Source organism: Coenobita brevimanus, chromosome 65 (genome assembly GCF_032717465.1).
Source record: "Coenobita brevimanus isolate Jiangsu-jjx chromosome 65, ASM3271746v2, whole genome shotgun sequence".
NCBI classification, from domain to species: Eukaryota; Metazoa; Arthropoda; class Malacostraca; order Decapoda; family Coenobitidae; genus Coenobita; species Coenobita brevimanus.
Genome location: NC_137018.1, coordinates 36177473 through 36192416, shown reverse-complemented (window position 1 = coordinate 36192416; position 14944 = coordinate 36177473). Strand labels below are relative to the sequence as shown.

The window sequence follows — 14944 nt, the reverse complement described above, 5'->3', positions numbered from 1 at the left end:
AGGCTGGATGAGGCAGAGGAGGCTGGATGAGGCAGAGGAGGCTGGATGAGGCAGAGGAGGCTGGATAAGGTAGAGGAGGCTGGATGAGGCTGAGGAGGCTGGATGAGGCAGAGGAGGCTGGATGAGGTTAGGGTGGCAGGATGAGGCAGAGGAGGCTGGATGAGATACGGATGGGGACAGAATGAGGTCAGGAAGAAAGCAATTAGAAGAGAGAGAGAGAGAGAGAGAGAGAGAGAGAGAGAGAGAGAGAGATTATGCAGGGAGTGAGAGGTAAATATTATCTTCTCAGCAACAGGTTGAGGGAAGAGGGGATGGAGGTAGGAAGGATGGAAGAGAAGGCAGCAGATGGGAGAAAAGAAAGAAAAAATGAAAGGAATGGGAAAAATCACAAAGAAAGGAGACCAAAGATACGGAAAAGACGGGATGAAAAGAAGGAATGAGGAGGAAAAGAAGAGAAAGCAAAGGAAATGGACGAGGAAGAAAGAGAGAAGGATGGAGGACTGTGCGGAAGGTTGCCAGCGCATGGGAGGGCCGAGAGTATATAAAGGCCCGCCCCATTAACCTGAGAGTCAGACAGGAGTGAGACTTGGAAGAGTGAGCAGAAGGCACTGTAGAGCTCTGATTCAGCGCACTTCAAACTCGATTTCTATTACCATCCTCCCTTTGCGACTTATAACTTCCGTGGGAGTAACTTTCTGTGTTGCTACGGACAAAGGACGATTGCGGTGCTAGGTAACTGTTTGACTATTCTAGAATGTCTGTGCTTGTAAGAAGTTAGGAGTATGAAACTTTTTAACGGGGAAAAAACTGTGAGGGTTAAGGCGCCAAAGGTTTTATCTTATGTAGATGCTAATGGCGCCGGAAGCAAACTGTAATGGAAATTGTTTGACTGACTGAGGTGCTAGTGGAGAGTTAAAAAAAAAAAAATAAGTGAACACGTACATATCTTAACATCTTCACTACTAGTTTCCTCGACCGAATAAAATCGTCTGGTGTTACCCTATCTGGTTCCTACATGCATCAATAGCAACGAATGGATGAGACAGTTGACGATGCCTCGGCAAAAAATTTCCGAACTGAACAAAATCTTCAAGTGTATGGGTGAATAAACGACATAGTGCACCAACACCCACAAAACGGTAAAGCAACTGCTGAGCACAATTTTCTAAAGCGAAAATAGTGGTGTAGTAAGGGCGCTGACGGAAAAACTCATCACTTCATGGAGATGCCGACTATACCTAAAAATGTAAACTGGTGAATTTCTGTATATCAAAATACAGATTCCGGTGAACTATACTCCTGAATCGTGTGACAGGTGATCAAGTAACAATAAACTGTTGATTTTAAGCGTTGTGTTAAATAAAATTCCTACGTGCACTTGCAGCAACGACGGGGTTACTCGTTTTTTTTTTTTTTTTTTTTTTTTTTTTTTTTTTTTCCCCTCTGGGTGCTGACTTCATCGACCGGAAGTTCAGTTTGGCTCGAACTCCTGTGACCCACAGGAAGTTAGCGGCAATAGAATGCTAGAGTTGTCTGATCATGAGAAGGTTAAGACACCTCCATAAACTGACTGACTGACGATATAATGTAGGTCCTGATTTCAGAGTGTTTGCGGGATTGTGGGATTTTACGTGCAATACGCGGGTAGATAATTAAACATGAACTTTGGCCATTATGTATGACGGACGTGGGTTTTCGGTGCATGTATCACAGGTACACACAGACATCATATACACTGGTAAAAAGTATACACAAATTTAACATGGAGAATCAGTTATTAAAAAAACGTGCAAAAGTTCACAAAAAATGGAAGTGCACGTGACTAAATGACGACAATCTATATACAGGAAAAGTCACGGTGTACAGAGGCTGACACGGACAATAAAATGCACAGAGTTAAACGAATATGCAAGGAAAATTTTGGTGTATACAGTGTCATATGAACAATACAACGCACATAAATACATACACAAAGTTCATGCATGTTACTGATTGTACACGAGGACCACATCATGTGCACCCAAAGTACTTTTTTGGTAGTGACAGACTTTAGTGACCCAGAGTACATTAACCAACCATACACAAGTAACACTAAACATGCACATCAACAAACACACTTACACAGACTACACAAGTTCTGAAACACACACACACACACACACACACACACACACACACACACACACACACACACACACACCATCGTGCACAAACACGCACGGCAAATCACAAAATCACAAAAGGACATTACATCGTAATGTGGTGACATGTAGAGGTGTATGGTATGTAGGAGGACTACTGGGCCTTGAGAGCAGGCTATGAAGCCTATGCCCAGAGTCGGACACATAAAAAAAAAAAATAAACACATTGAAAACACAAACAAAAGCACGTTTAATCCCCCCCCACACACACACACACGTCAAGAGGGCAGAGAAGGCCAGATTGCATTCAATAATAGATCACAAGCACTCCCGGAAGCCCCCCCCCAAAAAAAAAAAAAAAAAAAAAAAATCAGAGCGGATTATGTGACCTCTTGTTCTTTGATCTCAGGGATACACAAAGTAAAAGACAAATACAGAAAAACACATGAAAAGGAGATACTACAAAAATTATTCAGACACGAAGCAAATATAGAAAAAAATAGAAAGAAAAAGTAGTGTGTGACCTCTTGTTCTCTGATCTCAGCAAATGTAAAAAAAACAAACAAACGAATAAAGACAGCAGAAGTAATATCAAAACAAGAAAAGTAATGAGAACAAAGTGAAAGAACAGAACAGAAAAGTAAGAAAGAATAAACAGAAAAGAGTACAAGAACGAAAGTAAGAAAATGTGAAAACAGAAGAAAGGTAAAAGTGGCTGTAAAGAAAATGCAAACAAAAAACAAAAAGGTGAAAAAAGCAAAAAAAAAAAATAATAATGTCACAATAAAGGGAAAACTTGAGGTACATAAAAGATAAAAGAGAAAACGGAGAAAAACAAGAAAGACAACCAGATGAAAAAAAGGAAAAACGATATAAAAAGACATTCACACCTCAAACATTATTAGAGGCGATAATTGCTTTTCTGAGTCAGGTAAAATAAGGAAGGATTTTAACTTGTGTGCAGTTTTTGTCTTGATGGAAATATGGAAATCTGATTCTAAGTATGCAGAAAAATATTACCTTCATGTATACGTAAACCTGACCACTCCATTCATACACATGGTGAGAAAAACGTTAATGGAAAATTACTGTCGTCTGTACGTTAACTTGACCACTGCACACACACACATACAGCGAGAAAACGTACGTGGAAATATAGTCCTTTTCATGTGTGCGTGAAATTAACCACTCCACAAACGTACACGTGATAAAGACAGTCACGTAAGCTTTGGCCACGAAGTAAAAACGTACACAGAAAACATTATTTTCATGTGTACTTAAACAATAGCACTCCACAAGCGCAGACACAAACAGCATCCATGTGCCTTTTCACAGTCTAGAAGAAAAACGCATATAACAGCATATGCGCACACAGAAAAAAAAAAACTGGCTATTCATGTGTACCTATAATAAACCCTATCCAGAAACGTTCACAGGCAGGAAAGGTGACCATGTGCGTTTTCACCATGTAGAAAAAGACATAGAGACATTCTTACCTTCATACGCACAAGGTGAGGTACGGCTGTGTGCACCTGCAATGGAGAGACGTACACATCAGAAGCAAATATTACCTTCAAGTGCACTAGTTACATGAAATACGCACACAGAGAAATCGTAACCTTTGTGTACGAAAATTTGATCACTTCACAAACGCACAGCAAGAGAACCATTACCTAGAAAAAAATATACAGCAAAAAGTATAAATAAAGAACGTACATGGTATATTACCTACATGTGTGCGTAACCTGGATCACATCACATACAAAGCGAGAAAAGCATGTGAACGCTCATCAGGTACACAGAATATCACTTTCATGTGCACCTAAACCCGGCCACCCTGTAAACGCACACAGTGACATGCATGAGCCTCAACCAAGGGAAAAACTCACTCACAAGATAAATATTACCTTCATGTGCGTCGTTACAGAAAAACACACACAAACTTTTACGTTCATGTGCACCTAATCTCGGTCACCGCAAAAACGCTCACAGTGGGAGATACGAGGCTATATGTGCATGATTAAGAAAAAACGTGTACAATAGGAAAAAATTACCTCCAAGTGCCCTAGGAAGAGAAAATGCACACAGCAAAAATATTACGTTCATGAGCAAAAAATCATACGGAAAACCATGTACACAGGCTGAGAAAAGTGTACAGGGAAAAGTATCACCAAGTACACTAGTTAGAAAAAGCGCACATAGCAGATACATCACGTACATGTGCACACCAGTAAAACCCGGCCACGAGACAAATTTTGTGTTCATGTGCACAATAGTTATAAAGACCGCATACAAAAAATATTAAGTCCAGGTACACACCAGCAAAAATACACACACGATAGAAAATACCTCGTTCATGTGTATACCAGTGAAACAAACGCACACAATGGATGAAACTACCTCCAAGTGCACACAGATCAAAATGCACACAACTGCACACCAATGAGAGGTAGGAACACACAACAAACATTACGTCCACGTGTACTCCAATCAGACCATAACGCACACAAGCAGACATGAATGAACACCCATGGACGAGCACACATTAAACGCACATGTGAAATGGAAGGCTATTAAGAGAAGCTGGAACAAGACGGCGCTGTGGGTATGACGAAAAGAACAAAACGTAAATAAAATGCACAGGAAATATAACAAAAACACAGAAAAATGAGCTGAAATTACAAAACGTAAAAGTATACAAAAAAAGTGGAAGATATACAAATAAAAGAGGAAAAAAAGGAATGAAGAAACTCTATGAAAGGGAGAAACGCAGAAAAATATAACGAGAAACCAAGACTGAGCACTACGATGAAAGCCAAACACTTAGATAAAAAATGCAGCTGATGAATACATTAAAGTATGGAAATGGGAAAGTTGAAAATAACAGGAACTGAAAAAAATTCATCAGTGCTCCCACAGCAGGAAAAAAATCAAACTCCGTGACCAGGAAAAAACAAACTTTTTGTGCTTTTGAATCCACTAAATGTTAAAACCCATGGTCAATAGTACTGAAAACAAAAGTCAAACAACAGCAGCAACAAAAACAATAATAACTAATAATACCGTAATAATAATAAAGTTTTAAAATAACAATAATAATAATAATAATAATGAGGCAAAAAAACATCCGCGATACTTTAACAAATGACTAACAAACAAAAGAAAGACGAAACCTTTAGATAAGAAGAACTAACGAAACCACCTCTTAACAGAGAACTTTGAAAAAAAAAAAAAAATGAAACGCAAAAGCAAATAAAAAATAACAGGTCAATAGGTGGAAAAAAACCCCAATAAACTAAGAAAGTAGAGAAAATAAAATACCAAGGAACACAGAAAAAAAAAATAATAATATGATACTAGAAGTCAAAGGACTCTAACAAACAAAATCTTTAGAAAGAGCAAAACGGGAAAAACTGAAAAAAGGGAAACCACGAAGACACTACAACTCTTAATAATATGCAAAAATCTGATAAACACAGTAGGGACCTTCAGAAAAAAAAAATCGTCAAAATGCACGCACTGGAATAGACGACATAAAAGGGGGGTGGGAACGATGAGGATAAAACAAGACGTCAGCGTACACTGAAGTAAAGAAAACAAGACAACAAGGTGGGCCAGAAAAAAAAACAACATCAAAATGCATACAGTGGACTGGCAGGAAGGGTCCAGAGGCATGGAGGCCGTGAGGGAGAGGTTGGGCGAGCTTTCAGTCCACCCACCGCCCTCCAAAGTCCTCCCCACACAGGACAACCCACAGGACCTCAGCTTTCTCCACGACTCGCTCACACACAACCTCTCCTTGCTCCTCAACCTCCACCACGGCTCCGACAACCTTACCGGCCTAGTACACAACCTCTCGCACCTCCTCAACCTTACTCAGAGCTTCGACATCGACCTCATCCACAAATTTGAGAAGAACAGACGCATTGGTGATACCGCGTTTACTGCCCTCCTGATCGCCTACAGCCTGTTGATCATCCTGGGAGCCACCGGTAACTCCCTGGTGGTTATGGCCGTCGTTCGCAAGCCGGCTATGCGAACGGCCCGAAACGTGTTTATCATCAACCTGGCCATCTCGGACCTGCTCCTGTGCCTGATCACTATGCCCCTGACCCTGATGGAACTCCTGACGCAGTACTGGCCCCTGGGAGACACGCCCCTCGCCTGCAGTATGGTGGGGTCACTGCAGGCTACGTCCATATTCGTCTCCACCATCTCCATCACAGCTATTGCGTTGGATCGGTATCACGTAAGTACTTTCAACTTTGTGTTATTCTGGGAGACAGCCCCTCTCTCTCTCTCTCTCTCTCTCTCCATATCTATCTATCTATCTATATATGTTCGTCTCACTTTGGATTGTTACGTAACATTCTGTGTGTGTAAGATAATCACTTTAATTTTCTCTGCTCTTCTACATTCTCGCCAATCTTTATAATTTCCGTTACTGATATTACTTGGGATCGACACCACGTAAATATTTTAACGATGAACACCACGCAAATACTGTAGTTTTACAACACGTGTGCGTATGAATACCGCCTTCCCCCCCCCCTTTTTTTTTTTTAATCTTTACCTCTCTATATATATTTTCTTATTCCACATCCGTCTCGGCCAAATCCATCACTGCTGTTACTCTGGAACGTTAATACATAAAACATTCTCTATGCTGTGCCTTGGCGTCGATTCACCTCTCTATACCGTCGCTGGCAACATGAATGCTGGCGGTGGTAGAAAAGCAAAACGTTTAAGCGGCGGATTTAGTCCATTAGTGGCAACATGCGCCTTGGCTCGCTGTGCTTGTTCTGGCTCTTATCCTGCCACTGCCCCTTACCCTGCACCCCAACCCCTCACCGTATACCCTCCTCCCCCATCCTCAAAACCTCAACCTTTCTTAACCCCCACCGGCCATCACCCCACTATCCCCTCCCGCCCATCTCCCAACTATCTCCACCCCCCGCCCAACTCCCACTATCCCCATCCCCCCGCCCATCTCCCCACTATACCCCCAGCCCATGTCCCCACTATCCCCATCCTCCCACCCATCTCCCCACTATCCCCCCGCCCATCTCCCCACTGTCCCCCCGCCCATCTCCCCACTATCCCCCGCCCATCTCCCCACTATCCCCCGCCCATCTCCCCACTATCCCCCTCCGCCTATCTCCCCACTATCCCCACCCATCAATAGGATATCAGTGAAAAATCAGAACCTTACTCATAACCCAAGTGGCGTTGCTTCATAAATATATCAGTCAAGGTTGTATGAATCTGCGCTCACACCCCGCCACATTTCACCTCCGGCTGTCACGTGTGGCGGCCCAACACCACCTCAGGGAATATTAACCTGCATCAAACTCGGCAGGGCAGCTATTGGGTCCCTGGTGGTTGCGTGTAAAAGTTTGTTCACACAGTTTGTTACGAGTCAGAGTTTTGCTACATACATACATAATTATATACATACTCTACGGTACATGATTAGTATATCTGATTATCTACAAGCGGTGAAGGTTTGACTCACGTTCAGTTCCGGGTCGGGGAGTCCAGTCTACGAACACCTACTATGACTACCTGCAGGCCATACCCCGAAAGAAAATTATATTCAGACAGCAGCGTCAGAGTGAACTTGTGATCACAAACATCTATCTGACGAGGAAATACTTCACTGTCAAGGCAGTTCACGTTCTGGCCGTACCATCAACAAGTGATTCCTCTAAATATTTGTGGATGATACCTAAGGAAATAATATTCACCTGGTTTCCCCTGTGCTTTTCATCTTTTCCGCTACTGGAGTGATTCGGTACGGTTTTTTTTTTTTTCCCCTTCAGTCCCAAGAGTTTAATTTCTTGCCACAATAAGATAACTATTATTCAAACTAAAAGAGCCCTTTACTAGTGATTATGTTCAAGAAGTATATTTTCAACAGCTCCAGTCTGAAAAATATCTCCCAGGCATGACAAACGTATCTGATGGTAGCAGGTATATTGTTTTTAAAATATCAACCGATAACGCTTTGGAAACAAGGATCATATTCTGTGTTCTCGTCGCACCTTTTCCATAGCAATTTATTTTTCCAACACACACACACATAGAGACAGACAGATAGATGGATAGATAGACTGATAGATCCTCTTGTGCGCTACTGAGGCATACTACGTCGATACTTATATATATATATATATATATATATATATATATATATATATATATATATATATATATATATAAGAGAGTATACAAATGTAACAGGCATGATAAATCGCGAAGAAAAAGGTGCAACAAAGTCTGCACTGCCACTCAAGACTGGGTCCATAACCCTAAGTACAATTAGGGGCAGCATTATCACGCCACGCTTGTGAATCTCATACATTCACACATAACATCCTGGAAAGGTTGTTGAACTCAAAGATGGCATCGCTGGGATTTGGAAGTTGTTGTTTACTGTCTCCATGTTTATCTTACTGAAGTGAATATGTATGTATGTTAACATCTGTACATGTCTTCTCTTTTCGATCGGGATTTATCATTCGATTTTTTTACATAAGTCCCTTCCCTCCCTCTCCCTGTATCTATCTCTCCATCCATCTATCTGTGTCTATCTATATCTGTTTACCCATGTATCTTTCTATCTACCCATCTATCTAACTTCTTTGTACGATTACGAGTATTCTGGTGGTGTTGGAGGCTTCGTAGCATCTATTTCTTGACAAATAATTCTACCTATTTCATCTTAATATCCTATGGCCCAGTATTAGGGTACACCGTTTCAGTATCGATACTGTTTGTATCAGTGGCATTCAGGAAAATATTAAGGTGCATTAGCCTACATTAACTGCCCAGGAACTGGTGCTACGAAATTTCCAAAGCCACTTCAAATCCGATCATCATCTTCAAAATTATAATAATTCAAATTCACCACTGCTCTTGGTTTGGGTAAATTACATGGACGTGCAGATTTCCCCCCTAATATTTCGAAAGATGCTAAGTAAACAATTTAAAATACTTTCGGTGAGTGAGGTCTTTCTTTAGCTGGATGTGATAGTCTGACGGTGGGGAGATCGTCAAGGGAGGGGGAGTGTAAGTTGATTTTAATTTTACTAATGAGAAAGGTCCTTGGGGAAACTGAATGTAACCATCAGGAGATATCCAGAATAAAAAAGTCATTAGGGTGAAAGTGTTGGGAACTTTTTGGAAGCTAAGAAATATCACGATTCCCTCTCTCTCTCTCTCTCTCTCGACTGCCTTCCTGTTTTCATCTCTCTATTTCTTCTCTTCTCCTGCTCGCCCTTTTGTTTTCCACCTCCTCTTCTCCTCCTCTTTTCCTCTGCCTTCGTTTCTTCCGCATTTTCTTTCATCTCCTTCTTTCTTCTTTACTTTCCTCTCCTCCCACTCCTCCTCGTCCTGTTTTTTTTTTCTTCTCTTCCGCTTCCTCTTGTTTCCTTGTCCTCTCCTATTCCCTCCTCTCTTATTTTCTTCCTTCTGTTCCTCCTTTTCATCTTCTTATCGTTCCTCCTTGCTTTCATCCTCCTTCTCTTTTACCCTTCCTCTTCCTATATCATTTCCTCCTCTTCCTCACTCTTCTTTTTTTTTTTTCCCCCTGCTTTCTGACTGTTTACCTCTTCCCTTTCCTTCTTCTCTCTCTTTACCTTCCTTTCTTATTTTTCTTCTCTTCCTTCTTCTTGTTTTCCCCTCTCCATTTTCATTCTGCACATCCATCTGCATTTCCTCCTCCTCGTCCTCCTTCTCTTCCTCCTCCTCCTCCATCATGACCACCATTCGTCACGTTCTTTCTTTACATGAATTTTTTTTTTTTCGAATTTGATAAAATTCGCCGTTTTCTTACCCCCATTAATCTCTCTCTGTCCGTGTCCGCCCTCTTCCTTCCTCTTAGTCTTTTTCCTTTCTCTCTCTCTCTCATTTCCCTCCTGTTCTATTATTCCTTTTTCTTACATTTCCTTTTTTATTTTTGTACTCTCTATCTCTCTCCTCATCATCTGTCTGTCTGGTTGTCTGTCTGTCTCTCTCTGTCTCAATCTCTTCATCAACTGAACGCTATTCATCGCTCAGTTATTTATCTGTCTTTCTATAATGGCGTCATTTTCAGTATGAAAATAATCTTCTGAACATTATTCATCCTTCTACCTACTCACCCCTCAATCATCTATCTATCTATCTAGCTATCTACATTTTCAAAAGTGTCCGTCTGTCCGCCTGCCTGTCTACTTGTCCGCTATGGAAACAAAGGGAGAACTATCGATGGCTTCAAAGAATCTATCAGGGTAACTTTTTACGAGGAAGCTAACGGTGTGGTTTAAATGCTGAAGTGTCGCCCCTGATGGCCAAAAGTAGAAATAATCAGGTCAGTATGATGGAGCTTGTTGGTCAGGTGCGTAAGGTGGTGGGCAGATGGGTCGGATGTTTGGGCAGGGTGAGATAAGTGGGTGGCCTGGGTTGGGTGAATGGGTGGGTGAGGTGGGGCAGTGTGGGTAGGTGATTGGGTGGTCAGGATGGATGAATGCGTGAGTGGGTGGGTACTAGGGAAACAGGTCCATGGAGTGAATAGGTCCATGGTAGGAATAAGTCCATGGCTAATATATCCCTGGAGAAAAAGGGCCAAAGGGTGACTATTGGTCCGGTGGGTAAAATGGAACCCTGGGGGCCGCCTTCCACAGGGAAATGGCATCGCAAGGTTCCAGGCAATGACGATAAGCACACTGCACATTCATAGTTTTTTACTCGGGCAACGTCCGGAACGTTGCTAGTCTACCTCTTATTTATAATATTTCTACACTGCCGTCACTCTTGACAGAACAAGAGTACGATAAACATCAATGAAATGCTTATCTGCCTATGTATCTGTCAATCTCAGTCAAATTGTCTGTCTGTTTGTCCAACAATCTCTGTCTATATATCTATCTACTCATCCACTTATCATTCTATAAGCGTACACATACACACACACACACACACACCAGTATATGTTCACCGCCGTGGCTTTCAGCAGAACACAATATACATCGGTGCAATGCGCGTCAGTATACACGACTTTATTCTGCCCCAGTGGGCTGCATCATTCTCACACCGAAATATCGAGTAAAATGCCTGATGCTAATACGACTATTTTAGTGTGTGTGTGTATATATATATATATATATATATATATATATTGCTGTGTCAAAGACAAAGGTGAAAGTAATTAACAAGAAACGGAAAGAAAATATCCACGGCCGCATGGGAACTTCAGATGCGATGCTGTTTGCATCAAACATCTGGGGGAGGTGGTGGCCGAGTCGATTAAGAGGTGGTATAAAGCTCCAGTAGACGCTGGGTCAGATCCCGGTTTGGCCGGGGAACAGTTTAAAGTACGTGAATTTCGTTAAAGCAGACTTTATTGATTTGCCAAAGATCCGCCTACATATCGCAAAAATACCCATGCTAATACCAATACACCAGTTCTGTATGTGACAGTCCGAGCATGTATTCAATATGAATGGTGGGTGTTAGCGCCGAAGTGTGACATGTGAAGGTGTCTGGTACGTAAGAGAACTGTTGGGCTTCAGGGAAAGGGCTGTTAAGCCTATGTCCAGAGTCGTGCATAAAAAAAAAAAAAAAAAAAATGCACCTAAGGGTTAGGAGGAGCGCAGGTATCATCCTCGACCTCTCAAGATAATGTCCATATATCCATATCTATCTATATCTATCTATCTATCTATCTATATAGCAAAATTTTTCTGGCAAAGTCCCCCGTTGCTGTCCCCAACTGTAATAGTACAGTATAATAAGCTTAAATAGCTATAGTTGTTTATAAGGACACAACTTCTTTTCTCTGTATATGTAAAATTATTCTATATGCACCAGGAGACGACTATAAATATATTTAGAAAAATTATCACCCAAACTTGTTTGAATTTTGTGCAGAGGACTGCATGACAAGGGTGTGACATCCCGCTTTTAAACCGACAGTGTTCGGACTAACTTTCTGACAGTTAGTTATAGGTACGTGCAGAGAGGTGTAGCTGTGAGGTCGAACCTGGATTCCATGGGCTTAAATGGTGAATGTATGTGTGTAGGCCCATTTCTTTGGCCAAGCTTTTCATTAGTTCACCCACTACCGTACTCCTTGTTGTCTGGACCCTACCTAACCTCACCTGCAGGTGAGAAAAAAAGATGTGTGGCGACGACGACGACCATCATCATCATCATCATCATCATCATCATACAAACCAAATTCTCTGTCACATTGGGCAGGGCCGTCAGTCTCACGATATTCATATTCATATTATTATTATTATTATTATCATCATAATTGTTATCATTATTATATTTCTCGAGACCTGAATCAGAGTAGTAGTCCTACTTTCACCTTTCTCCTCCCGTGCGGTAGAAGCTACAGGGCTGCTTGCATGTTTCTACGCTACCACGTTTTCTTGCTAATGCTACGAGGATCTCTAACCCTGTTCAGCTCAGCTGTTGGCCAAATATTCTAAGACTGGATGATGGAGTCGACTAGTTACTTAGGAAACGCATTCGTACCTCATAACGACAACTCACTGACTTTCATCCAACACGACTTAACGCCTTCAGTCTGGTGAGGTATTTTTCACGTTATTCTTTCTCTCCTCAGTCGATTTAATCATCTGGACAGGTTAAAAATTGTCTTCATATACCCCTCCAGCACGGCCTCCCTTAACTTGAATAAAATCGTGATAAAATTGTGAAAGTGCAAGAGTAAACTCGATATTCGTCATCGGAGTGAAAAGGCTCGTTGTGAGAGTGGCCCAATTTTGCCAGATACAAACAGACAATAGTGTGAAAGCAGCGAGGCAGCCACATCACTACCACCATCCTGTACAAGTAGAGTAGTTCTCGCTCCTCCGCTTCCGTCCCTTCTCATCGCTTTTACCCTCTTCAGTGCGAGGAGGCATCTTGACTATACTCTTGCTACATCAAGACAATTGAACTCCGTGCAGGAGAGAATTTTCAAGTTGGAGGAGATAGGTAGCCTCCATCATGACTTTCACTAGAAGGTCGTTCTCCCAAACTGGAGGTTGCAAGAACAAAATATTAAGCGCAGAAGTACTATATAAATGAGGGACAATATAGGACTTCGCTAAAGTGAAGTACAATACAGGGTTTCGCTAGAATGATGTATCTTTGCGAGCGAAAGTCCTTAGGGAGGACTGACTGACTGGGTCACTCCAAACGATGCTCCTGTATAAAAAAGAAAAAAAGAAAAATAAAACCGTCACCGGAGTGGGTCAATCCAACACACATGTAATACGTAGAGTTGCCGAGGTTTTTAATCGTTTCGCTTCGGCTAGTGCATTTCGGCGTTATATTCAGGCAAGGTGCTGGAAAGGGACGTGGTGGCACCGATATAAGCAGCTGGCTCCGCTGCCTGGCTGTAAGGAAGTCCCTCAGTTCCCTCCCTATCCCCCAAAAGAGGATGCTGAACTGTTGGAGGAGGACAGCTTGAGGCTGCAGTACACTACAGTATGTTAACACTTCAGATGAACCTGGAGCCACAACTTCTACTACTGTCACTATATTCAGGCTAACATCAGATCATTTCCTTCAAGTGAGAGATATTCCAGCAGTAATAGGCTTACAAAAATATTTCTAGTAAGCAAATCTATGACACAAGTGCTAACACCTGACCATGTTGTGCAACCATGTGAAATAATAGCAATCAACGAGCTAAAACAGGGAAAGCGTGAACAAAATCTAATTAGAGAAAAATACATGCTATTACAAATGTACAGCCGAGGAAAGTTCCGCCTTATAACCCTGCCTGCCAGTTCGGACCTTTAAGCGTGAGACAACCACTGTCGAAGTAGTAGCCAAACTCTCAAATGTCTGGCACCACTGTGTGGGAGGGGAGAGGTTAAAGGAGGAGAGAGGCTGGGGGAGCTGATAGTTCCTACCCCTCCCTCTTACATCCCCATCTTTCTCACACAGTCACCAGATAGATAAATGTTGGCTACTGCTTCGCTACCACTTATCTCACATTTACTATTTCGAAGTGGTGACAGAGTGTATAACGCGGAACTTTCCTCGGGTGTACATTGAGTCTTCTTGGAGCGATCAAAGTTACCAAGAGTAACTACATGAAAACAAATGATACTTGATCAGAATGGAAGAACATGAGGGTTACGATCTATACTTGTTCGTTATGTCCTGTTCGCCTCACTTGCCTTGCAGAAGTCTGCTCTTCAGGAAGTTTTTAATTGTTGAAAATACTTTACAGTATTTACGCCTATCGACTGCACAAGGATCATTAAGGTAAGTTCCTCAAGAACAACCAAACATACGAAAAATAATTCGCACGATGTAGCCATGGAGGACTGTAGCTACCTTACAGAGGGGTCCAGTGTACTTTACACTTTTTATTTTAAATTGGCCTAAAAAATGACAGCTCTCCGTCGTAAATATTCAGCTACAGCAAGAGATTAACGCTAGAATATGACACTACTTACGCAGAATGGAGGCAGAGCTGTAACACTTGTTTTCTGCCACTGAGATATGGAAAATAATATGCAAGATTTTGAAACTCTGGTCCAAGATGGCGAAAAAAGACGCTCTTTGCTGCACTTGGGCTGACCACATCCAAATACCATGTGCCAGTATGATGAACTAATTATGTACACATTTAACCCACTCAGGTATTATTTACTTGCTGACACTCAGATTTACTCGCTTTGGCACGGAAGCTGATCAATAAAAGTAGCATTTCACTGCGTACTTCCCTTCATACAGCGAATCTCATACTAATATTATATGCGCAGAATTTATATACAGTAGCTAATTTC

General features: G+C 41.7%; 1 pseudogene; it reads left to right on the top strand.

The window, feature by feature from the left end:
- Positions 1–5778: 5778 nt before the first annotated feature.
- The window catches only part of LOC145404967 (neuropeptide F receptor pseudogene), a 242121-nt pseudogene continuing 232955 nt past the window's right edge, over positions 5779–14944 (top strand).